Below are 26242 nucleotides of genomic sequence, written 5' to 3' on the forward strand. Positions count from 1 at the left end.
AATGTTGGCTTATGATAGAATGTACAGGAAGCAGCCCACTACGGCTCGTTCAGCAAAGTATGCTTAAAACAGCCTATGACTTAGGACAATAATGTTAATTCAGATTGTGTGAACAACAGCTACCTGTAATTCCATATGCGGTCTTGCCGTTTTGGCTGTGTGAAAGCTGCACTGGAGTTTCTTTTTACCTGGATGAGGACTTCTGTTCTTTAAGTGAGAAGCTGTCCACTAGTTACCCCGATTATAGGAGAATCAGGTCTGAATCTTTATCTTCTTTATGTCCGATTTTGAGCCAATCACTTTTGCTGGTTTCGCACATTATCCTAAGCTTTAGTTTGCTTAACTACGACTTGCAGATTAAGCCTCCTGGCTGGGTTCACACAACACTAAAAATCCATGCGTTGTAAAAAGGTAATCGCTGGCTTACACCACAACCTGCTTTGTGCTTGTGTTGCAGAACGAGGCTGGGGAAATGGGTTTTCTGAGCTTGAAGAACAGCAGAAAGAAAAAAATTACTTTGCTTCCTCCATAGGCTGTTTTGGTTAGAGCTAGAAACAAACAAAATGCAGAATAAGAGTTGGAAGGGACTTTAGCATGCTTCTAGTTCAACTTTTTCCTTCCTTCCTTTCTCTCTTCCCTTTTTCCTCTCTCCTCCCTCCTTCACTCCCTTTCCTCCCTTCCTCCTTCCTCTTCTTTTGTTTCTCTCTCCAAGTTACTCTCCTTCCTATCTCTCAGATTAACAGAATTGGAAGGGACCTTGTAGGTCATCCAATCCAACCCCCCTTATCCAAGCAGGAGACCCTACACCATTTCTGACAGATGGCAGTTTAGTCTCTTCTTGAAAGCTTCCAGTGATGAAGCTCCCACAATTTCTGAAGGCAACTTCTGTTCCATGGGTTGATTGTTCTCATTGTCAGAAAATTTCTCCTTATTTCCAGGTTGAATCTCTCTTTGTTCAGTTTCCATCCATTATTCAGGTGCCTTGGAAAACAGGTTGACCCCCTCCTCTCTGTGGCAGCCCCTCAAATATTGGAAGACTGCTATCATGTCTCCCCTGGTCCTTCTCTTCACTAGACTAGCCATGCCCAGATCCTCTCCTTTCTATCCTTTCCTCTCTCCCTCCCTCCCCTACCGCAAAGTTCCCCCATCTGTGTTGAAGCAGATATCTGTGACCATTTCTGTTGAGCGTTTCTCTTGCCCTTTGCGAGTCAAAATCCATAGCATGAGCAACAGGATTCTCCTAAATTGTAAATGTGAAGATATATAAAATGGTCCCATCAAAGCTTATTTAATTAGGTCTCTTTAAAGAGATATAATTGTTATAATTGCCAGTTGCTGAAAATTCTCTAAGGTGGACTTTCATTTGTCTTTGAACATTACTACATAAACCGATGTTGCAACTGGCAACATTTAAGCTGGTTCCTGCTTTCTTTGGATTGGTGGGTTTTGTGGACCCAGCTATTGTGGTTTGCAAAGTTTGCTTTGGGCTTTAGTGTTATACAGGTGTTTCCGGTTGTGCCACATGCTAAATAAATGTTCCAGTTGTGTGTCAGCGCTCCAGTAAATCCACCCCCAATCAAATCAAGTCTCTAGTTGCATCTCAGAGAAAAGAAAATTGATTTTTTTAGAAGTGGCCATGTTTGCGTTAGCTGGATGCAGCTGACACTAAAATACATCATTTCCCCCTTGACCCTGGTCTTCCGCCCACTCCCTAGATGTATATTCTCCAATGGGACACATCCATAGCCAAGAGTCATCAATCATGCTCTCCAGTAATATTCTTGCACGCCGACAACTTTGGGCTGCCAGGGCGATTATCTAGGCATCTGAGGTATGCACTGTTTTCCCCTACTCCCTTTCTGCTGGCAACTAAAATGACCAAAGGAGTATCTTTTTAGTTGACATTGTGATTTGTTCATGTCAGAGTTAAAGGAGCTGTTTCAATGCTAAAGTGTAGGGCCAAGTCAAGAAACAGATTAAGGCAAGGGATCCATGAATACTCTTTATTGTAATAAGGTAGAAAAACAATCTTGAAAGCCTATCTGTCTCATTTTCTAGTAAAAAAATCAAGGCACAGTTATTTTACATTCCTCATGTTTCCCTTTTTCTTGGGACTGTATAAACTTTTCTGCATGGCCCTTCTTCGTGTTCATTCCTTCTTTCTTTAGGCCCAAGGTCAAGTCTACATTTTTATCAACAGAGAGGGTTGCGTCAACCCACAATGACCGTTAGGATTTGCCAGTGATACTGTACAGTGTATGAACTCAACAAAAATAAGTCCATCCTCCTCCGGGGCCAATAATTTTAGAATTCTTGTTGCAGGTTTCATCTATTTTGAGCTGTTTGTGATGCCATGCTATTCCTTGTGAGCATTTTTTTTTGTTTGTAGCATGAAACTGTCAGAGCTTGTGACTATAATTTATTCCATTTCCTTTCTATCAAAGACCTGTTGGGTGGTCAGCATCCATGTCCCCACAATATACTTTTCAGAAAGGAAGCATCCAATCCTGCCCAAGGTACATTTCCTTCCTTTTGAGTGTTTAAATATAGAACCAACTAAGGTTCCTGCTTTCCTTCTATCTAGAATGAGTCACCTCTCCTTGACGTCATGTCTCAGAAAAGGCAAGTCTGCTTCAACGTCATTGGAGGTGGCAGCTGCAGCCTTGTCATGTCCTATTGATCTCCCATTTCATCAGAGAGAGAGAGAGAGAAATGGAGAAGTTTGGTGTCTTTCTGCTCTCTCTCCATTGATGTCAGTCACCAATTTTGTCTTCATACTGAAAGCTGTGCCAGGGTGCTGGTTTGCAAAACCAGGGTTGACCTTCCTTTCCAGGCAGCTCTTCCAATCCTTTTTGTCTTGCATGAGTGGAATCATCCTGAATTGTCCTTAGATTGGGGTGGAATCTTAGTCATTAATCTATTGCTTTATGACTCTTTACTCAATGTACTGACACCCTCGGAGGATTGAAGTTTACTCAATCCAGTTCTGTAGCTCTACCTTGGAGATATTGATGTACTGGTAGTCTTAGGCTTACCACCACAACCGAGTCCAAAATTTATGTTACTAAGTGAGACAGTTGTTAAGCGAGTTTGCCCCACTCTATGACCGTTCTTGCCACTGCTGTTAAGTGAATCACCACAGTTGTTAAGTTTGTAACGTGGTTGTTAAGTGAATCTTTGAGTTTGCTTGTCAGAAGGTTGCAAAAGGGGTCGTGTTGACGTCCTACCACTGTCATAAATATGAGTCAGTTGTCAAAGTGTCCGAATTTTAATCACGTGACCAGAGGGAAGCTGCCACCATTGTAAGGGTGAAAAATGGTCATCAGTCACCTTTTTCCAGTGATGTAACATTGAACAGTCATTAATGAACTATTGTAAGTCGAAGACTAAATGTATAAGCTAACTTCATTGGTGATATATACCTTCATTGCATCCTAAAAGGACGCAAATGACCAGCTGTTTGCAAAGAATATAAATCCTCCCATTTCTCCACTATCCTGTCAGAGCTGAAGAAGCTTCTTGGGTGAGAAGCGAAACGTCTTCAAAAGAAAAAACAAGAAGGTCCAGTTGCCTCTGGAAAGAAGTACCTTTGAGACTAACTTCATTGGGTTAGCAAAGATAAGAAATATAGGGTTGGTCAGTTGCTGACTCAGTGGATTATTAGCTGTAGCCGACTAGAAAAATCTGTTGAGAATAAATATTAATTTTGCAGACTTGGTCCCCTCTTCCCTATCCATTTGAACTTGCCTCCTTACATCAAGTCTCACCCAGCCAGCCGTGATCAAGGAAGGAAGCACTATACATTGGTATAGATTGTATAGACTTCCGTCAAGTATCTATAATACTGGACTGGGATTAAATACAAAATCTTGGAAAGTTTCAAGAGGAATGTTGTCATTTATCATCAATTCATTAAGCTCTTGGGTTAATGCATTTCTCCACATTTCTTGCCTCCCAGGGCTGGGTTGCCAATGGTGAGATGTTTCATTTTCTATCTCTTGATACTTGATGTCTACTCTTGATGTCTACTCCTTTATGCCTTTCTCAGGCTGGCTGTCATCTCCCACCTCTTGACCAATCTCTCCCCACCCACCCCCACTGCCTGTTTTATCCTTGACCTGATTCTTAGAGAACCATCTGTGAATTCCCTTTGGAGGTTCGCCAGAGTCTGACACAGCATGTTCCTCTTGCAAACTGGACTGGCTCCAAATTCAAGGGAACCACAGCACAAGACTTATGGAGGGATCCTCCTATTTTAGTATGGGTAGTCCTCAAATTACGATCATAACTGAGTCCAAATTTATGTTGCTAAGCAAGGCATCTGTTAAGCGAATCTTGCAACTTAATGTTAGTTATGCAATTCTAGCATACAGAGAGTAGCTGGAGAAGACCAAAGATCTTTCAGAGTGGTCCATGAAGGCACTTTTGGACCCAGCTGAGGTTGGTTCTGGGTAAAGCAACATAGAACCACACTGATTCTGTTACTTTAAGTCTTTGAAGAATATTGATTCAACACTCTCTGCCAATCTAGACTTTTCATCTTGCCACTCACGTATTCCCCACAGTTCTTATCCAGAAAATGAAGGATATTTATTGATGTTGGCTTGTTGCTTTGTCTTTTCCCGTCTGGGAAACAATTCAAGCCCCCTATCAGAAGAGGGTATCTAGCCAGGTGATTCAGCATTCTGCACTTCTGGCCATGAGAGGCATGGCTCAGGTAATTTTGCTTGTCTGCAGCTCTTCATCTTCATCAAAACTCTTGAGGTTGGATGTGCTCCAGGCAATTCTTAATGGTGGAGAATAGCACACTCTTAGCCAAGATACAAAGCATGTCTTCAAGGACTTAATTCCTATAACAGAATAACAGAATTGGAAGGGACCTTGTAGGTCATCTAGTCCAATTCCCCATCCAAGCACGAGACCCTACACCATTTCTGACAGATGGCAGTCCAGTCTCCTCTTGAAAGCTTCCAGTAATGAAGCTCCCACAACTTCTGAATGCAAGCTGTTCCCCTGCCCTCAATGCTCAATATCTATCTATCTATCCATCTATCTATCCAAAAATCTCATACATAATATAATATATATGATATGACCAGGCTTTTTAGGCCAATTTTTTTTGGCTTTTGATTGACATGCTCACTCCCTCATTTCTAGAAATGGGTGGAGTCAGGGCAAAAGCTAATTTGGATTTAATGGATAATTTACGTAATTTGAGAGGGTTAGGGTTAGGGTTAGGCTCAGAAGTTAAAGATGCTGAGTTTGTCAAGTGGGAAGTTGACAGCCCAGGTTAGAGACCCGTGTGCCTCAAAATGGGGTGAGTTCCCATTGCCTGCCTCAGCTCCTGCCCACCTAGTAATTGGAAAGTACTTTGGTGGGAAGACAACAGCATACAGTGATGCTGGCCACGTGATCATGGAAAATGTCTTCAGGTTACAATTTGCAGTCGGGATGGCATGCCTTCCTCTGGCAGGATAATCAAAAGGGCTATAAAGACATAAAGTTAGACAGACTATCTTAAATACATGGAATAAAATAAAGAAGGCAAATGTATGTAGAAACACCTATTTGGCTATCAACTTTGGAAGCATCAATGCACCCACATCTACTGAAACAGGAAAAATCATCACCTATGAAGATACACTAAATGACAAAGGGGAATTACAAACTAGACAAGATTTGAAGAACCAAGGAATTGATGTGGAATGGTAGGCCTATTTGCAACTCCAATCGAAATATCTAAAGGACAAGAAAGTGGGGAATTAGTAGAACTAAGACAAAATTAGATGAAATACTATTAGGAACCAATGAGAAGATGATTTTAAAAAATCTATCAAGTTTTATTGGAATTTAAATTGAAAGAAGAAAAAGGAAAGTAAAGGAAACAATGGTGGTGCGGATGAAAAATTTCAGTTATAGCATCAATTTAGACGATTGGCAAATATTATGGAAAAGAAATAAAAAGATGACATTAGCCATACTGTTTAAGGAAAATTTGCATAAATTATTTTATAGATGGTGCATACCTCCATCAAGATTGGCAGTAATGTATTCAAAACTTTCCCCCACATGCTGGAAATGTAATAACGAAAAAGGAACTTATTACCATTTGTGGGGGAGCTGCAAAGAGGCCCAAAAATATTGGCAAAAATTACATAAGTGGCGAGAAGAAATATGTGGGATGAAAATAGAATAAAGACCAGAGTTCTTTCTGTTAGGAATTAATACAAGGAAATATGACAAGGAAAATATATATTTAATAATCCATTATAATCACTGCAGCAAGATTGGTGTACGCACAGCAATGGAAAAGTAAAGATACTCCAAATGAATTTGCAATAATTAGGAAAATTATGATGTGCACAGAAATGGATAAATTAATGAAGGAATTAAAAAATAAGGATGATTCAGATTATTATAAAATATGGCTAGAGAAGAGGAAGATTCAAGAGAATAAGGAATGATTATATGTATATATAATATATATATGGAATGAAAATATGTATGATTATTATTGGACTTAGCAAAGTAATGACAAAGATGGATGTTAAGAAGACTGTACCATGTTCAATGTTTTAAATGTATTTTTTGTTCATGTTTGTATTTGTGTGTTTAATAAAGAAAAAACCAAATAAAAAAGAAAATGTCTTCAGACTGCTGACTCCTTTGGCCAAGAAACAGAGATGAGCAACTCCCCTGAGAATCAGACATGACTGGGACAGAGAAATCTTTACCTTTTTATATAATGTCATTTAGATTATAGAATAACAGAGTTGGAAGGGACCTTGGAGGTCATCTAGTCCAACCCCCCTGGCTGGAGCAGGAGAGCCTATTCCAAATATTAGCCTCTACCTAGGATCTAACTCACAGCCTCCTGATTGTGAGGTGAGAGATCCACCTCTAGGCCACCAGAGCAGGCATTTAAATTAAATTAAATACAGTTATTACAGCTACTCCCAAGGCACCTATGAGTTCCCTCAGTTCTATCAAGTAATGCTTAAAGGAGCTTTGTTATCTCACCCAAAATTTGGTGGGTGGGTGTGGCTCAGGTTGTGTCCCTTTATCCTTACTTGAGTTATCATCAAGCACTTTCTGGCTTACTGCACTTTAACCCAACTTTGCAGGGAGGGATATGAACAGGAAAGTAAAAGACTAATTGAATTATTCAGTCCAAGCAGAAGAAGAGCCTGACATTTGTCTTACAAAACCGATTGTTGTAAGAGCAGTTACTCATCACTGGTCCAAGCAGTTGATTCATCGCTGACTAATATTTGGGATATGAAGCCAGTATCCAACTGTAAAAAAAAGTAAATTACTTCATTGGGCAGTGAAGAGCAAGTGGATTGAAACTTGATTACATCTGAAGCAATTTTATTTTTCTTGAGGTTCTTAGTTTGGTAGATGGAACCTAAAATTTCAGTTTCCATTCAAACTCTGCATTCCTGTGTTGCCGTTTGTTTATCAAGCTATAATTCAGAGTTTGTTTACCAAGCTATAATTCTAAATTTGTTTATCAAGCTATAATTTGGAATTTGTTAATCAAGCTAACAACAGCTTGTGATTCTACGGTGGCATTCCCCAAAATCCTCATTATGGATGGAGAGGGGACTTTCAACTGTTTATTCTGTTATTGGCTCATTCATTTTGCTTTTATTACTGAAATGGAAAAGCAAAAATGGGAAAACTTCTTAACAAAAATTATTAAAGTTAAAATATACCTTGCTATGCCTTCTGGAATTTTAGCAGGTTATGAACTGCTCTATCACATATTTAATGCTATCACATCTTTAAAGGTTCTTTGCATCCTACTTCAGTGAATTGGGGAAAACATACCATCCTCTTCACATAATTTTTTTAAAGTTTGGAATGACCATAGTTTTAGACCAAGTGTTCTATTTTTTTTTTCCCTGAGCCATCCAATGCCTTAAAGAAATTTCCTTTCTAACTTAAAAAGTTTGCATCTTTCATTTCATGCAGTATTAGATCACAATCCAATAAGTTCAGAGAACAGCAGTGGGTTGCAAAGACACGGAAGAAGCTGAATGCCTAGCCTTCAAAAACAAAAACTTGAAATAAAATATTGCAGCACTTGAGACTCTTAAATGTTCACTGCAAAGAGGGGAAAATGATGCTTGTACTTTGTCATTCCAGGGAACAGGATGTATAATGAGAGAATAATGATCTCAAGATATAGGACAGATTCCTATACTGGAACAAAAGATAGCCCTTGAATTAGGGCAATTGAACCTAACATTCCTGTTATTAAGCAAAATAGTTGTTAAGTGAATTTTGCTCCCTTTTATAACCTGTTTTGCCACAGTTGTTCAGTGAATCATTGCAGCTGTTAAGCTAGTAACCTGGTTGAATCTGGCTTTCCCCATTGACTTTGTCAGAAGATTGCAAAAGTTGATAACATGCTGCAACCATCATAAAATACATGCCAATTGCCAATCATCCGATTTCGATCAGGTGACCATGAGGATGGTGCAATGGGCGTTAAGTGTGAAAAAGGATCACATGTCAGTTTTTTTCAGTGTTGTAACTTCAAACGGTCACTAAACAAATTGGTGTTAAGTCAAGAACTTCCTACATTGAGAAAAAAAAAATCTTTTGAACAGTAAGGACCATTTAACAGTGAAATGAAATTCCCAGAGAGATGGTGGGCTCCCCTTTCTTGAAATATGTTTAAGTGAAGATTGGATTCCTTGAATTTGGAGTCCTGCGCTGAGCCATGAGTTGGATTAGCTGACCTTAAGAGAGACTTGCAATTTCAAGATTTTAATGACCACTCAGATAAAAAGTGTGATTTTATTTGATGTGTGCCTCTTTATGGAGCTGAAATCCTCTAGAAGATTCATTGAATACATGGAGATGCACAGAGATTTCTTGCTGTAATAATTTCATTCGGACTCTTTGCTAACTCAGAGCTGTGATCCAGTGGTGGGATTCAAACATTTTTTATTATTGGTTCTGTGGGTGTGGTTTGGTGGGCGTGGCAGAGGAAGGATACTGTAAAATCTCCATTCCCTCCCCACTCCTGGGGAAAGGTTACTGTAAAATCCTCATTCCCTCCACATCCCACTAACCTGCTTTCCAGCTCCATTCTCTTGTGCAGGGCAACAAAAGAAGACCCAGCTGATCATCTGGGACTCAATGGGAGGCCCATTGAATGATGAATAGATGGGGATGGGACCAGTCAGAGGTGGGATTTGCCAGTTCTCTGAACTACTAAAAATTTCTGCTACTGGTTCTCCAGAATTGGTCAGAACCTGCTGAATACCACCTCTGCCATGATCCCTTCCCAGATAAACCTATATGTTTTCAGGGAAGCTTCAAAATTTATCCTACAGCTCAGGCTTTCTCTTTCTGGTCTCTGGATGTATTAAGAGTTGAAATACCATCATCATTTCCTACTTAGTCAATATCTACGAATAAACGGGCAAAATGGGAATTGCCAAATTGGGAAGAGTTTCCTTTCTGTTTGTTAGCCTTTGCATCTAAATTGCTCCTGTTTATTTTGTTGTTTTTAAAAATACCCAAATTGATTCCCGTACCCCAGTTTTTCAAGCCTAGAATTTCTCAGCAAAGAGCCATTGAGTCTTTGAATGGTGCCATCAGGGAAAACTTACAAAAAAACTTACAAACAATGGGCCTGGCAAACACTGAATTTGACACAGTTAGTTCATACTATTATTCCCAATACATTGAAATTATTTTTCCTCTCTTAGAATTGATGGCAACTTTTGAGGAGTAGGTGAACGAAGGCTTTGTGAGATACCCTTGTAGCCTAAGAGACAACTGGAGGAGTCAAGGACTGAATGAGAGAGGGCCCCTCTTGTGCCTTGTCATTGAACCACTCATATTAGAGTTGACCCATCGGCCAACTCTCTTTAAACAAGTTAGCAACCTGAGTACTCAATATATGTTATTGATACCAAAAATGTCAGGGTTTGGGGTTGGGGTTGAAATACTACCCAAACACGTGGTTCATTTATTCTGCTTAAGTTTCCTGAAGAGACAAAATGGCTGATAAGAGAGAATTTAAATTTGAGGCTATAGTTTCACACATTACATTAAGCAAGGATATGGTTCGTTCATTTGACTTTTCCTTAATGGCTATGGGGAGCCACCCACTGTGGTTTTTAAACCACGTTTTCACAGGTTAATACGTTGTGCAATGCAGCAGTCTACCTTACTCTAAACAATAGTTAAGCACACTATACATTGATGTAATGTGCGAACCTGGTTTAAATGTCAGGCCACTACAAGTGAATCTAAATTGAGCAGTTCTTTGCTAAGGTCTGTATTCTCAGACTTCATTCTCAAAATTGAATCTTGGCAAGGTGGCAAACAGCCTCTGCTGGCATAATAACAAAGTACAGGAAGAAGTCCCTGAATATGCAAAGCAGAAAGAGGAAAGATTGCTTGACTGAGTTTATCTGGCATGTTTAAACACACACAGCCCCCCCCCCCTTGTAATTTTTCAATTTCTGGAACTGGCATCCTGCTTTAAGTCTACTTATTAAGGCATGCTCTCTCTCTCTCTCTCTCTCCCCCCCTCTCCCTCTTCCCCTCTCCTTTCCCCTTTCCCCTCTCCCTCTCTCCTCTCTCCTCTCTCCTCGGCGCTGAGGGGTTGTCACCTATATTTATCACGCATCGTTTCTCCCAAGCGTTGATTTCCCCCATCCAAACCACCCGGCTGTTTCACAGTGATGGAAACGGGGTGGGCTGGGATGGCTCCGTGGCCATTCGTGACGGTCGGGGACTCCGAGCCTACCTTTCGTTAAAAAAAAGGGTGGGAAGGAGGGGCCAAAAAGCCAGGCTGGTAAACAACATGCCGGAGCTCCTCCCTGCCAGCTGGCTTCAAGCAAGCCGATTTCTTTGGAAGGGGAAGGGGAGATTTCCACCCACCCACCCACCCATCATTTCCCCTAAAAGAAAGTTGTCTTCGATCGCGTTTAGGAAGGGCGGTGACGCTTTTTGAAGCCGGGAGGGGGCGGGCGAAGGGCGGCCGGTCGGCCGGCCGACCGGCGTGGAGAGAGGCTTCTTCCACCCACCCAGCCAGCCGCCACCCCCGCCTGCGCCTCTCTCCGCCGGGGCGCAGGGCGGCGTGGATGCCCCTGGCCGGCAGCCCCACCTCAAACTGTGTGACGCGGAGTTGCCATGGGCACTCTTTTACGCTACAAGGGCTGAGCCGCGGGAGGCGGGTGAGCCGCCAGCGGGAGGGTCGGGGCGCATTTCAGCACCACCGTGGAGGAGGACAGCAGCCTCGGCGCCGCCGCTCCGCGCTTCTCTTTTCCCCCTCCCTCCCCTCCCGCTCCCGGCTGTCGGGTCTCCCTTCCTGCCCCCCCCATTTCCCCCTCGTCTCTGGGGGGGGACTGGAGGGTCCTGGGCTATCTTGCGATCGTTGCTCTCTCCCGTCCCCCCACCCTCACCCCCCGGCGTTCCTTACCAGCTCGGGGCTGAGCCGTCCATTTCTGGGAGGAAACGGAGGGAAGAGAAGGACAGTGAGGGGCGCGTCTCCCCACCCCCCTCGCCGGCAGGCTTGGGGGACGCCAGCGGGGAGAGGGGGGGCCTTAAGCTGCCGCTTCCACGAGGCCGTCCCGGTGAGTACTTGGCTCTTCTGGCAGAGGAGTAGGCGGGAAAGACACGGGAGAGAGGTGTCCCGTCCCCCCCCACCCCCAAGCATTTCGTAGCATCGGTTTTTTGCTATTAGAAGTCCTGCCGTTGTTGTTGATGATGATGATGATGAAGAAGAAGAAGATGATGATGCTATTGTGATCTACGTCGTTGGTAAAGAAGGCAGCGTTCAAAACTCTTGAGCTTCGTGTAAAAGGGTCCTTGTATTGGGAAGGCATTCGGGAGACCTGGGAGAGTGACCAGACGAAGTTCGACATAGTCGTTCAAATACTTCACGGTTCAAATATAAGGGCTCCTCACATGAAGCTCCGAGTTTTGAACGTAGCCTTCTTCTGCAGATCTTGGCCAAGAAGGTCTCTCTCTCTCCCTTAGGTCCCAGCTAAAACTTCAAGACCCCTTTCTATAGCCAACTTCATTGGTAAGTATTTGGCTTTCTCTCCAGCCCCAGCCCCTTTGCCTACAGGCTTTGAACCCAATCGAGGCCAGCAAATTATTAGGTTAAACAGCCTGATTTGAAATCCGTGCAAGGCATTGTTGGAAACCCTCTTGATCTGGAGGAAACAATCCAAGGAGAGTGTGATGGACCTCGGGAACATTTCCTGGTGTCATCACCACCCATGGCTATTGTTACTGTTTTTTTCTGCACCTCCACAGAGCCTTGCCTTCAATATTTACCCATGGAATCCAATATCCATGAAAGCACTGGAAGCTTTCAAGAAGAGACTGGGCGGCCACCTGTCAGAAATGGTGTAGGGTCTCCTGCTTGGGTTGGACTAGATGACCTACAAGGTCCCTTCCAACTCTGTTAATCTGAATCTGAATTTGGAGGAAAAGTGCTATATTACTAGCAGGAAAGACTTGCCTTGCTAAGCTCTGAATTTTGTAATCTCAAAAAGTCTCTAGATACTTCTAGCTTTCTAAGAGATTCACTAAAATGAGTGAGATTTGGGGAGCGGGAAGATAAAGGACAAGAATAGTAGCTAAAACCAATACATGTTGTTATACTAAATGGGGGTTTGGGCTGGAACTTTTACACCACTAAATGGAAATATTTAGATTTATGTCTTTCATTTCTGTAACTTTCCTATATATGCTACAGCTTCATTATCCTATACATTATGAGAAAAAATACACTTATGAACATGTCCATTCAGATAAAACAATGTGTCTATTGTTGTTACTGTTGTTGCTTTGTTTTAGGCCGGACAAGCTGTCCCAATTCTAGAAGTCATAAAAGGATGGCATTTTAGATTTTTTTTTTTAAAAAAACTACTCTTTAACTGTTTTTCTGTAGGTTGCAACTGTCTTTGTGTACCTGTTGCTCTAAGAATGTATTTATCTTTTAGTATCCTACACCAATGGATACTCATGGGAGCTGAATTTCATGGAACTCACAAACTGGGGAAAGACGTGCGAGGATCTAACCAGTGTATGTGGCTTTGTGTAGATGTTGTAGGCTTTGTGCCCCTGTTTGTATGGTTTCCAGACAACCATTTTCTATTAAGTAAAGAATCCTGTCTTTATGAATTCCTTGAACTTAGGCTCTGTAGTGAGAACTGCAACTAGTAGAGGCAATAGCAATTTTTATGCTTACAGGTTTTAATCTCTGAATATAACCCCTTAGTTGTAGAATGTCCATAATTAAAAGTGGATACAAATATACTCTTAACTGCTCTATAATCGATAGAGCACTCAAAGTCTTCAGCTGCCTTTCCTTTAAAAGCCATTTGGGGGCTCAACGAAGCAACGCAGCTTTCTGAATTCCCAGGACTCTATGGGGACTTGTTGAGTTTTTTATTTTATTATTGTGAACCTTGCTGAATTCCTTCGGTATCATCTGTGGATTAATGAGTGTCTTCATTATTTTTTTTAAATCAAAAAATCCATAAAGCACAGAGTGTCTATGCCATCCACTCTGATTTGTTTCAGCCTGGTCCAAACAGGAAAAATCCCCACATCTGATAAGAAGATCACTTCTGTCCTCTTAGTAAAATTCATGCACTTTCCTCTTAGTGGAGAAAAAAAAAACCATCTGGGTTAGACAAGTTTCCACCAATCCCCAAACCCCTCCAGACCAGGGCTCTCCAACCCTTGGCTACTTTAAGAGTTGTGGACTTCAACTCCAAAGCTAGCCGAGGAATTCTGGGAGTTGAAGTCCACAAGTCTTAAAGTGGCCAAGGTTGGAGACCCCTGCTCCAGATCCGTTCCCAAGATCTGACTATTATGGGGTGGTGTAAATAAACGGTGTGCTTTTCTTTCTTCTCTGCGTAGTTCTTTTTTTCCCTCCAGAGGCATGTATCTGCCCACGTGTCCTCCTCAGGGTGGGAGGGGGAAGAGCAGTAAGGGAAAACACAGATTAGGGAGAGAACTTCTGTGATTTCATTCAGCTGGACCCCCTCGTGCTTGGTGGAGAGGTTCGCACTGAGAAGTTCTACTCTGCAAGAGGAGTCAGTTGGGCTGGGAGAGGCAACAAAGCAATGGGAACCTATGACTGGGCAACCACTGAATGTCCAGTTATGGATCTGCCCTCCTCCTTCTCCTCTTATTCCCTTTCCTCCTTTTTTTTAAAAAAAGAACTTGGATGATTAACTTTGCTGTCACAGCGAGATGATTTTCCTTTTAAATTTCACCTAATTATCCTCGCCAACTGTCTCAATGACACTCTGGTGACAGGGGAATTTTCTGAATGAATCATTGGTCTGAAGGATTTGCTCTCCACACACACCCCTTCAAGCAATCAGAAGCAGTTTGAGCTGGATCGGATGTATTCATTCCTTCTGGCTGGGTCATTGATTGATTGAAGTTGTCTAAGCATTTGCAGTCCAGAGCTTAGAACTTCAAGAAGGTCAAACGCAGGGGTAACTATTATAGCCTGTCTCTCTCTCTAACACGATCCTTCTCGATTTATTCCCTGGATTTGGTGCTTTGTACCTTTCCACATTCTTTATTTTTTTCCCAAGGAGTCAGTAGCCCAAAGCTGCAGTGAATCAGCACTAGAGCTATCCCTTGGAAGAAGCCATCGGATTCTCTTAAACCTCTTTCCATCTTTCTTATTTTCCATCACAGCTGGAGCTGGGCAACAGCATGCTGGAGCAGGAGCAGAACACAAAGTTGTGGTGCAACCCAGCATCCTTCATTTTATCTCTGGCTTGGCTTGAAAGCAAAGCTCAAAAGCAAATCTAGGGTTTGTTTTTACATGGGAGCTCAGTTTTAGATCTCGGGCAATCACACAAATGTAGGAGAACAGGGTGAAACTGCTGTATTCTGGTAGGCTGCATGAAAACTGCTTTTCTACGTGAATCAAGAGCTATCCAAATGAAATCCATTTCAATTTAGGGTCTTGTGTGTGTGTGTGTGTGTGTGTGTGTGTGTCTGTATTGTGTTGACAAGTTATGTTACAAAAATCCAATAATTTGGTTTCCAATTTTGACTGGAGCAGGTTGGTCATTTGGATGCTTCCACTTTTTAAAGGAAGTCCAAGGAAAATAATAATAATGATAACAGATAGTCATGACTAACTCAAATTTCACTACTGTCGATGAGTCGACCTACTCCAGACTAAGGATGGCTTCAATATTATTGTGTGTGCCTTTAAGTCAGTGTTCCTGAAGTTTTCTTGACAAGATTTTAGAAGTGATTTGCTCTTGCCACCTTCTTAAATATCTTTATTGTAGATAAATATCTTGATTGACCACATCTACATATTTTTTTAGAAAGCAGGTTATGAAACCTTTTTGTTCTTGTGGATGTTGGCTTAATAACTTTCATTTAAGCTACTGAAGTTTAACGTATTGTGTGAATCAGACCCGTGGGGTTTTATTTTTTTTCCCTTGTCCCCATTTCTTTTCACAATGCAAGAGCTTGTTTTGCAGAAAGAAGGAAATTAGACAGTGTGTCATTATAAAATATATCATTGGTCTATTGTTAGAAACGTAAGAAACACTTGCAGATGTCACTCTGAACCTTCTTGGTTCAATTTTAAAGACTTGTCCAGTTCTTTTGAACTCGGCTATTACATGTAATGAATGATTGCAGTTTTATGAATGGCCTCAGACCGAGGCTTTCTGTCAAGAAAACCTCCTTCCTTTCATATTTTCTGGATGTAATTGAAGCAAGCTTCTTTCCCCGTATCCTTTCCTCTCATTAACTTAGGAGAAGACCTGGATGCTCTGTTCCTTCCTGACCACTGGCCTTGGCCCTGATAGCTTCATTTATGAACATCTTGTCATTTTGCTTTCCAGCATTGTTAAACTCTGTGAAATGAGGAGGTTTTGTCAGACTTTTCTAAACTGCTCAATCCATTGGGATGGGGTTTTTTATGTCTCTACTGGCAAGTGCGTGCATTAGCATCCTTGTATCATCAAAAATTAGTCTAAATGGTCCAAAACTTTGGGTTTTGAACAATACTATTGAAGCCAGCCTTAGTAAGTAGACTTACTTAGTAAGTAGACTCGTCAAAAGTAATGAAATTTGAGTTAGTCATGACTATCTGCTGTTCTTATTATTTTCCTTGGATTTCCTTTAAGAAATGCAGGGCAGCACCCAAATGACTTACCAACTCCAGTCAAAACTGGAAACAAAGTTATTGGGTTTTCTTAGTGTAACTTTTCAAGCAAAGATGAAAAACATTGTTTTGATGGGAAGGGGTGCCAATGGTCCAACTGGGTATAAACTCGGTCTACTGCAGATTTGGTAACTGCTAGCCTAGCCCATGGTTAATATTACCCACCAGTTTTCCCCACCCAGTCTGTAAATCTCTTGAATATTGTTCTGGTCTTCCATCTTAAGCTTTAATTACACCTGTTTCCGTCTTGGGGTTGTCAACGTATACGGTTTCAGCAAATCTAATTTTTGATCCTTAAAGACTTTGGACCAATTGCACTCTCTCTCAGCTCAACTTGGCTCATAGACTGTTGCAGGGAAAATGTGGAGCAGGGAGTGTAATGTTCATTACCTTGAGCTGCTGAAGGAAATGGGTATAAATCTAGCAAATCATGATTGTTCTAAGTTCTTAGGAAGATGTTGTGAATACAGGAATTAATAATCCTAACATTTGACTTACTCTGTGACCAAATTGACATTATATAACAAAGTTCTCTATTATTGTCTGTTTTATTCTACAGCATTTCCTTGGGAGGTTCATGATTCTATCTGTGGCAAGATGACAGTTTGTATTTTTGCCAAAAAATCCAGTGAATCATCACATTAATTCTGTAGAAGTGCATGCTTGGCAAGAATCCAACCATCGTAAGTTTTTAAAACGTTCTCTTCTTCCTAGAAATTATATTGGACAAGTGGATCACCTGTAGTAGTAATAATAATGGGAGATATTATCTTGCAACCAGTGAGACAGTGCAAATGTTCAAGGGACATGAGATTTTTCACCAAGAAAAAAAATTACAAGTGTATTGCACAGCAACCTATCAAATCCAATAAACAACATTATTCTTTATAGATTCCTGACCTATGAGACAGAGCTGAACAATTGAACACAGTTCAGCCCCTTCTCATGATATCTCATGAACCAGATTTTCTACTGAACTAATCTTATTAAAAGTGGGAAAGAGTCATTCGCTTGGGTAAAAGCAAATGACTCTTTTGGAAAAGAGTCATTTGCCCACCTTCCATTGATGACCTGTATACTGCACAAGCGAGAAAGAGGACTGAGAAAATATCTACAGAACCCCCACATCCTGGACATAAACTGTTTCAATTCCTCCCCTTGGGATGGCGCTAAAGGGCATTGCATGCCAAAACAAACTAGATACAGAGACAGTCCGTCCCCCATGCCATCACTGTAATGAATACCTAATTGCTACAGTACTGTCTTATGCCTAAGGATATTTACCCATGTAGTAGGGCTGTATTACTATTATTCTTCTCATCTTTTCTATTACCTTCTCCTATTGGTATCTTATGGTTATATTACTTTGTTGTTTGTACACAGAGAGCTTCCGCACCAGAGATAAATTCCTTGTATGTCCAATCACACTTGGCCAATAAAGAATTCTATTCTATTTATATTTATATTCTTTCTATTCTATTCTATTTTGTTATTCTTATTCCTATTCTATTCTATATTACTCTACTCTAAAGATGGATTATCACAACTTTTCTATACCAATATGCTTCAGTCATCAGCACAGAATCATACCAAATGATTGAGAAAAACTTAAGTATGGTACTGTATTTGCATTTCATAAATTCCTCATTGCCTGTCATATGCAAAGCAGAAGGAAAAAAAAGGTAAGAATTCACCAAAAGCAATGCAGCTCATAAATTTATTTATGAATACATTTAGAACCACAGTCATGGCCCTTATCTTATAGTCTCAATAGTCTCTCAAGAAAAATAATCCTAGATTCTGAGCCATCAGTGGTCTATCAAGAAAAATAATCTTATATTCTGAATTAGCACTGTGAGATGCCCTAAAGGACAACACCAGATTTAATAAATGGATTTCAATCAATCACACTGAGGAATCTGAACACCAGCAAGCTGATTCAGCAAGAGATGGATTTCCTCATTAGATACCTTCCAGCTTTATCTGTCCAGGGAAGGGGGGGGGGCTTGTGAGACACTCGACCAATTATACATTAGATTAGAATATTCCCATGTCTCCCTTCCTGATTTAACTCGGGTAGCATCAGAGAGAGAGCCCCCACAGGCATAGGTGTGTGGAACTGTCCAAGGTCCTGAACACTAAACACTTCTGTTCTCTCTCTAGCCAATATAGCATCTGACATATACAGCATTTCTCTTCTGGCACCTAAAGCTGTTAAAAGTGACTCCCAATTAAGTGGGAAAAGGTGGAAGGACCATTCCACAACCAAGACATCACAGCAGACAGAACAATATCCCTGCTAAAGCTCCAGATTTTTTTTTTTTTTAAAAAATCAGTGACAAGATTGGTTCCCTGTGAGCCTATTGTTTGTACCAACATACCATGTACAGAGATTGAGGGACAAGGTGGGGGAATCTGTCCTGTCAAATCCTTAGAAAATAGAATTGCTTTAAGCTGAAAGTTGGCTCCTTGTATACTTCCCCTCATTTCCCCCCAGATTTTACTAAAAGCAAAGTAGCATATGGTTATGGGTTACTTATTAAGCGTTTGATTGAGATGACTAGAGTGCTAATAGCATGAAAAGATTACAGTAGCAAACCATGCATTATCTTGAGATAAGGTAGTATTATAAAGGCTCTCAATGTGGTTGTTGACATTAGCTTAATGGGAGCAGCTCTTGAGAGCCCCTACTAAAAGAGATTGACTCATTTTTATTGCATGTCCTCTTCCATTTAGGGCCTTCTATTTTTCCATTTCTTACTCATGGGATGAGATGATGTGAGAAGCACTGTTCACAAAATTTCATATCACCATCAGATCTTTTCACGATTTTGGGGTGTTGCCAATTTCCAGTCTTTTAGTAGCATTTTATTTTGTGACTTGGGTGCCATCAAAACTATGACATGTGTCCTCCTATCCCATGTCCTTTATGTAGGCACCTAGAAGGAATACATAGATCAGGTTCTCAGGAAGAAATTAATGTATTTTACATTTACATTTACAGTATTTTATTTTATTTAACTGTCTTGCAGATATGAGTTCAGATGTAAATAAAATGGCTGCCAAGTTATTTTATGTTGCTATTAAAATGAGCATCCAATTATTGCAGATGCACCTTGAGTTGAGTGCATTAAGCCGACTTTTATTTTATTTTTATATTTTAATTATTAAAACAAACTTTAAAGATTAAAAAGATACAAACATACAAATATACAGAAATAAAAAATAGTAAACGTACAAATAGAATAGTAAACATATTTCTTTCTATTACATTTGATATTAGGTTTGATAGTTCATAATAAACAATAATAAATAATAATTGGGAATTATTATAGATTACATATTAATTAATAAATAACACTTGTTACTCTACTATTACTATTGGATTATGACTGTATTATTTAATCAATAAAACCTTCATAAGTCTATGTAATAGAAGAGAAGCTTGAAACCATTATTTTATAAATTCAATATATACAACAATATATAATATGTTTTCTGGGTTCATTTATTCTGTACACTCTTTTTCTTGAGCTCTACCCAGCTGTATCATTTATCCCAAACCAGGTAATACTCTGAATCATCCTTCCCATTTAATTTGAGCATAACCTCTCCATTTTGGCACATTCTTTTTTTTTTTTTTTTGAATAATAATGTGTATCGGTGGTACGTTGGGCCTTTTCCAATATTGCGCCAAAGAAATTCACGCCGCTGTTAGTAAGTGGGTGATCAGGTATCTCACTTTGGGAGGATAGTCCCCTTTAATCATCCCCAGGAGGAACAGTTCCGGTTTCCACTCCAATCTGCATTCAATAATTTCTTCTATCCATATTCTTATCCTTGTCCAATATCTTTTAATCTCAGAGCATGTCCACCAAAGGTGGAAAAAGGTACCAAATTTCTCTGTACATTTCCAACAGCTTAGGTTTGCTGTTGGATATTTTTTAGCTAATCTAGAAGGTGCCAGATGCCATCTATATATCATTTTATATAGATTCTCCTTGTGTGATATTGATTTTGTTAATGTAAGATTCCTTTGCCAGATTTCCTCCCAGTTGTCCAGATCTATATTGTAACCGAAGTTTTTTGCCCAGGCTAGCATTGGTCCTTTCACAATTTCCTCAGCCAATTCGTATTCTAATAGATAATTATATAATTTAGATATCGTATTTTTCTCCAAGCCCAGGAGTATTTTATCTAATGGGGTGTCTTTTATTTCAAATCCATATTCTTTTACATCCCTAGTATATCTCATTTTTATTTGAAAGTAGGACCAATTGTCAATAATTATTTCTTGAGTTTCTAACTCCTGAATCGATTTAAGCTTTTCCTCATTGTCTAGAATTTGCTGGTATTTGAGCTTTTAGCTAATATCCATTGTGTTGAGATGGAACATCGCCTCCATTGTTGAAAGCCACCTCGGAATTTTAGTGTAGTGGTTCCTTCTGATTATCTGGCCAAATTTTAATCAGAGATTTACATAGAATGTGTCTGGAAAAATATGAATGGCTTTTATTATGTGGGTTCCACAAAAATGTGTGCCACCCTATTTGTAAATCATGGCCCCCAAGTGTTAAGATTCTTTTGTTTCCGAATTTAATCCAATCCCTTATCCACACTAGTGCTGTCACTTTGTAATAGGTCTCCCAAGTGGGAAGTCCAAAGCCATCTCCGCTTTTATTGTCTGGTAGATAGATTTTTTTTTTAATTCTCTTTTTTTTCCCTGCCCAAATGAATTTCATAACAATTTTGTCCAAGTCTTTAAAGAATTATTTTATCCAATAATATCAGAATTGTTTGAAATAAATACAAAATTTTGGGTAGGACATTCATCTTGAACGTTTCTATTCTACCAAATAACGAGATTTGCATTTTACTCCAATTTTCCAGATCCTTTCCAATTTGTTGCAATAATTTGATATAGTTGTATTCCCTCAGGGTTGATTTTCTAGGTCTTAGCCAAATGCCTAAATATTTAATATTATTTACAATTTGTAATCCCATCATTTCCCCTATTTCTTTTTGTTTACTGTTTGTTATGTTTTTAACTAGCATTTTGGTCTTTCCCTTATTAGTTTTTAATCCTGCCAATTTGCCAAATTTATCTATTTAATTTAATAGTGGTCCCAAATCTATTGGTTCCTCTATGACAAATACCATGTCATCCACAAATGTTTGTAATTTGTACTCTTGGCTTTTAATTTTTGCTCCCTTAATTTCTTTGTTCAATCTAATTGATGACTCATGTTATTGCTTGATTTTACTTAGATTTATATACCGCTTCACAGTGCTTTACAGCTGTCTCTAAGTGGTTTACTGAGTCAGCATATTGCCTTCAACCATCTGGGCCCTCATTTTACCTACCTCGGAAAGATGGAAGGCTGAGTCAACTTTGAGCCAGTCAGGATCAAACTGCTGGCAGTCAGCAAAATAACCTGCAATTCTGCATTCTAACCACTGTACTACTCTCTTATCAATATATGGCATGCTTATAGGAAACCACATAAATCACATATTGCATACATATTTCTGGGCATTTTTACTGACAATTACCTAGATGTTTTGAGGAATATTGCACTTTACATACAGTATCTATCCATTTCATCTGAAGACTGATTTAACTTAGTTTTGAAGGTGGTTTTCTTGTAAGTAATTGTTTAGAAGAAATAGCTGAGTGGAATGTAGTCAGACTATTCCATCCAGACCCATAATATGGACCTGGGTGGACTGGATAGGGGACTAGATGTTAAAACATATAAAGAATGGTTGCTGGAACTGGGTATGTCTAGTCTGATGAAAAGAAGGACTAGGAGTGACATGATAGCAGGGTTCCATTATCTCAGGGGCTGCCCCAAAGAAGAGGGAGTCAAGCTATTTTCCAAAGCACCTGAAGGCAGGACGAGAAGCAATGGGTGGAAACTCATCAAGGAGAGAAGCAACTTAGAACTAAGTAGGAATTTCCTGACAGTGAGAACAATTAACCAGTGGAACTCCTTGCCTCCAGAAGTTAGAAATGTTCCAATACTGGAAGTTGTTAAGAAGAGATTGGATAACCATTTGCCTGAAGTGGTGTAGGGCTTCCTGCCTAAGTAGGGAGTTAGACTAGAAGACCTCCAAGGTCCCTTCCAACTCTGTTATTCTATTCTATTTTTCCAAATGGATGCTACGATGGACATCGATATTATCTTAAATCAACTAAATCCCAGCAAGTTTGTTTTTCTCTTCCTCCAGAGTGGATGTTTAGAATTCCTCCAGTAGAGCTAGGCTTGGTCAAATTTTGATTAGGTCTGCCATACTTTAAATGAAACATTTGTCACAATTTTTAAAAGCCTGTGTTGTCTTTTCTCTTTTGCTTTATATGTCCTGAATCTTAGCAAACAGAGGATCATTTTTTTCCCCCTAAAATCCTTCAGCATGCAGTCCGATGCTCTTCTGTTTTCTGACTCACAAGGCAGGCAGGCCTTTGATTACATCTAGGCCTATCTAAGGCTTCAGGATTTGCTCCATTATCTCTGGTTTCCATGGCAGCTGCATCTCTTTCCAGGGGTTTCTCTATAAGTCATCTACTCTTTTCTTCATCTCTGTTTTCTGTCAGCCAGGAACTAATCTGAGCCTTAACTTAATTTTAGAAGCAAAATTTGAACAAGGTGCATGAGTGTAAAAGATAGATTGATGAATGAGTCCATATCTGGGAAAGATATGTTTTAATGTGCACGACAATTCATCAGATATTTTGAAGGATGGGGTTCCAGGCTGCAGTTTTTCCAGATGCTTGGAGATGCCAGGAAGCTAAGCTGGAATTCTGTTTATAAAGTTCTATATACCAATTAGCCTTCTACTTCTAAACATTGGCTTCTCCTCAGCCAACTACAAATGTCTTTGACCTATAATAATTCTTTAAAAGTCCTCAAACAGGGTCAGTTTGATCTAGTGCTTAAGGCAGCAATTAGAAGCCAAGGAGATTGTGAGTTCTATCTTGCCTTAGGCATGAAAACTGTCTACGTCACTTTGGACCAATCACCAGGAGACTGTGAGTTCTAGTTCTGTCTTGGACATGAAAGTTGCACCAGTTCTTCTTTCTCACCCCAACTCACTTCATTAGACTGTTGTTCCATGGTTAGTGTCATAGTTCCGAGTAATGAACTCTGGGAAATCAGGACCCTAACACTTTCTTCAGGTTCAAGAGATCATTTATTGAGTACATCATATCGGCACTTAGAAAAGTGAAACTAGCTCTAGAAGTGCAAGGACCTACCAGGTACATTCTATCACGTGTGGGGGACATGTAACTCTGCAAGTAAATATTGGAGATTGATACAGAGCTGGATGGAACAAATGGTGGGGGACCATATTCCATTTAAGCCAGAATTATTTCTCTTAGGAATAGTGACAGAAGATTATAGGAAAGGTATAACCTATTTAATAATACATGTATTGACTGCGGTGAGAATGGTTATACGCCCAATATTGGAAGAATGAAATCATACCATCAGAAAGAGAGATAATAAAGAAAATAATGGCCTTGTGCAGGATCGGATAGGCTCACTTTAGAATTGAAAAACAAGGTGTGGGGGGAATCAGATTATTATGAATGTGGAATAAGTTTTATCTGGGGTTGCAAAAAAGAAGGGAAGGTCAGAACAAAAATAGCCAGGATGAATAGAATCCAAAAGTAACTTTTGTATCAATAATATGAATGTTAATGGTCTAGTAATATTTTTGTATGTATGGCAAATGTAATGCCAAAACGGATGTACTGTGTTGTATACTTATAGTTGTAAATAATAATAATAATAATAATAATAATAATAATAATAATAATAATAATAGAGAAAGAGAAAGAGAAAGTGAAAGTGAAGTTACCTCTAAGTTATTCCCTTGCTTAAGGATAGTTTAAAGAATGAGATATCCCCACCCCACCCCCATGTCTCTCAGGTCACATGGGCCAATCCAGTCCAGATGTAAGTTCCCGCTCAACTTCAACAGGTGTCCATTGACAGACCTTGGCGTCAACCCTGAAGCTGACCTAACGGAGGCCCTTCTGAGGCTTCAGTCTCACGCCAGCTGATAGATGTTATGGCTAGCCAGCTGAGGCACCACATTGCTGAGTTCTCCCCATGCTCTCCCTCCTCCCCCCTTGAATGGCAACCAAGAAACAAAGCAGAAGTAAGCATGGCTTCCACTGAAGTTGTTTTGGAGTTTGACAGTTAAATGGCCTAGACCAGGATGTCAAACTCGCAGTGTCACATTGTTGTCATGTGACGTATTGTGACTTTTTTCCCCTTTGCTAAAATGGGGGTGGCGGTGGCCAGTGCATGATGCATCCACCCCGTGGGTTATGAGTTTGTCACTCCTGGCCTAGACTTTAGTATTTGGACATAGAACTTTTTAACATTTATATTTTATTGTGTTCTACTAATCTAGGTGAAATGTAGATAGATGATAGATAGATAGATAGATAGATAGATAGATAGATAGATAGATAGATAGATAGATATAGATAAATAGATAGAGATAGAGAGAGAAATAGATAGAGATAGATGGATGGATGGATAGATGGATGGATGGGTAGGTGGATGGATGATAGATGGATGGATGGATAGATAGATAGACAGATAGATAGATAGATATAAATTGATATAGGTATAGATAGACAAATAGAGATAGATAGATAGATAGATGGGTGGATGGGTGGATGGATGGATGGATGGAGATAGATAGATAGATAGATAGATAGATAGATAGATAGATAGATAGATAGATATGGGTGGATGATAGATAGATATAGATGGATGGATGATAGATAGATAGTTAGAGATAGAGATAGATAGATATGGATGGATAATAGATAGAGAGATGGATGGATGGATGATAGATAGATAGATAGATAGATAGATAGATAGATAGATAGATAGATAGATAGATACAGATAGACACACAGATACAGACAGGTAGACAGTTCATATATGATATGCCATACGCTAAATAAATAAAAGAGGTCCATTAAGTCTTCCTTTGTTCCATTGTTCTTCCCAATCCCACAACTCCAGCCACAACCACGTTATTCTACCCACAACCTGAAGAATGTCCAATTCCTCATTTTGTGCAATGAAACATTATGACACAGATCACACTTGGTCTTTTGATCAGAGAGGTAGCAAGCCTGGAAAAACTGAACAGGCAATAAATAACTTTCTAGAAGTGTGTCAAATATTGCCAGATCACAAATTCTGTAGTGGATAAACGAACAAAAATTGGTCATTGTTACTAGTCAGATGATCTCTTGAGTGGAAATGAACAAACTTATAATCATAACTTAATTTTTTTTAAAAAAAATTAAAAACTGCTTGCCTGCCATGTTTGATGGTGTGTTTAACTGATATAACAACCTTTAATTACACAGCTGTGTAATTTTCATTTAATTACATCCATAGAGTTCAGATTTAAAATCACAACATTGGAACATTTAATTTTAGAGCAACCCATAATAAATGTCCATGAAAACAATACCTCCCAAATGTTCTGTTGGCAACGTTCAGAAACTGATTTCTAATTTTTCTTTTGCCATTTTCCTTTTCCCTCCTGCTCCTCCTCCTTCGAGAGAGAGAGGCGGAGATTAATTAACTTAAATCTTTTGCTCCAAATGACTGCTCAAATGAGGGCTACAAAGAATAAATAAAGACCAGGGGCAACTTTGAAAAACCACAAAGACCTCCCTCCTCTCTGGAATGATGTTAGCTCATTTGTTCCCTCCATTTTCACTCGGGGTGGGCTGCTGGGGGTTCACAGGGGTTCAAGCTAGCTAAGATTCTGTGCATTTTGGAGAAACCCCAAATCCCATTCCTGGCTGGCCACGCCCACTCCTCCCCTCCCAGGAGTCTCCACATGACCTATTTTGGATGCAGGGTGTGAGCAGAGGCTCAGGGAAGGGGGAAAATGGGCCTCCTGGAAGTTCAGGAAGGCCGGAAATGGGCCCGTTTCTGGCTTCCAGAGAGCCTCCTGAGCCCAGAGAGGGCAAAAATACCCCACCACCATGGT

The 26242-nt window shown here is 39.9% G+C and overlaps 2 protein-coding genes across 4 annotated transcripts in view; one reads left to right on the forward strand and one right to left on the reverse strand.

Moving 5' to 3' along the window:
- Window positions 1–9047: 9047 nt before the first annotated feature.
- Window positions 9048–26242, reverse strand: part of LOC113437860 (syntaxin-3-like) — an 89436-nt gene continuing 72241 nt past the window's right edge. For both annotated transcript variants that reach the window (XR_015745055.1, XR_015745053.1), the window contains exon 4: window positions 9048–9143. The gene's annotated coding sequence lies outside the window, so the exon portion shown is untranslated. The remainder of the gene's footprint in view (window positions 9144–26242) is intronic.
- Window positions 10845–26242, forward strand: part of LOC113437854 (terminal nucleotidyltransferase 5C-like) — a 28873-nt gene continuing 13475 nt past the window's right edge. The window contains exons 1-3 of one of the 2 annotated variants that reach the window (XM_087940963.1): window positions 11456–11606; window positions 12013–12058; window positions 16764–16887. The gene's annotated coding sequence lies outside the window, so the exon portion shown is untranslated. Of the gene's footprint in view, window positions 11607–12012; window positions 12059–16763; window positions 16888–26242 lie in introns of both variants that reach the window. The other variant, XM_087940964.1, reaches the window with a different exon arrangement.

The sequence above is a fragment of the Pseudonaja textilis genome, chromosome 12 (assembly GCF_049901715.1).
Source record: "Pseudonaja textilis isolate UNSWEBS1 chromosome 12, rPseTex1.2, whole genome shotgun sequence".
In the NCBI taxonomy this organism is placed as follows: Eukaryota; Metazoa; Chordata; class Lepidosauria; order Squamata; family Elapidae; genus Pseudonaja; species Pseudonaja textilis.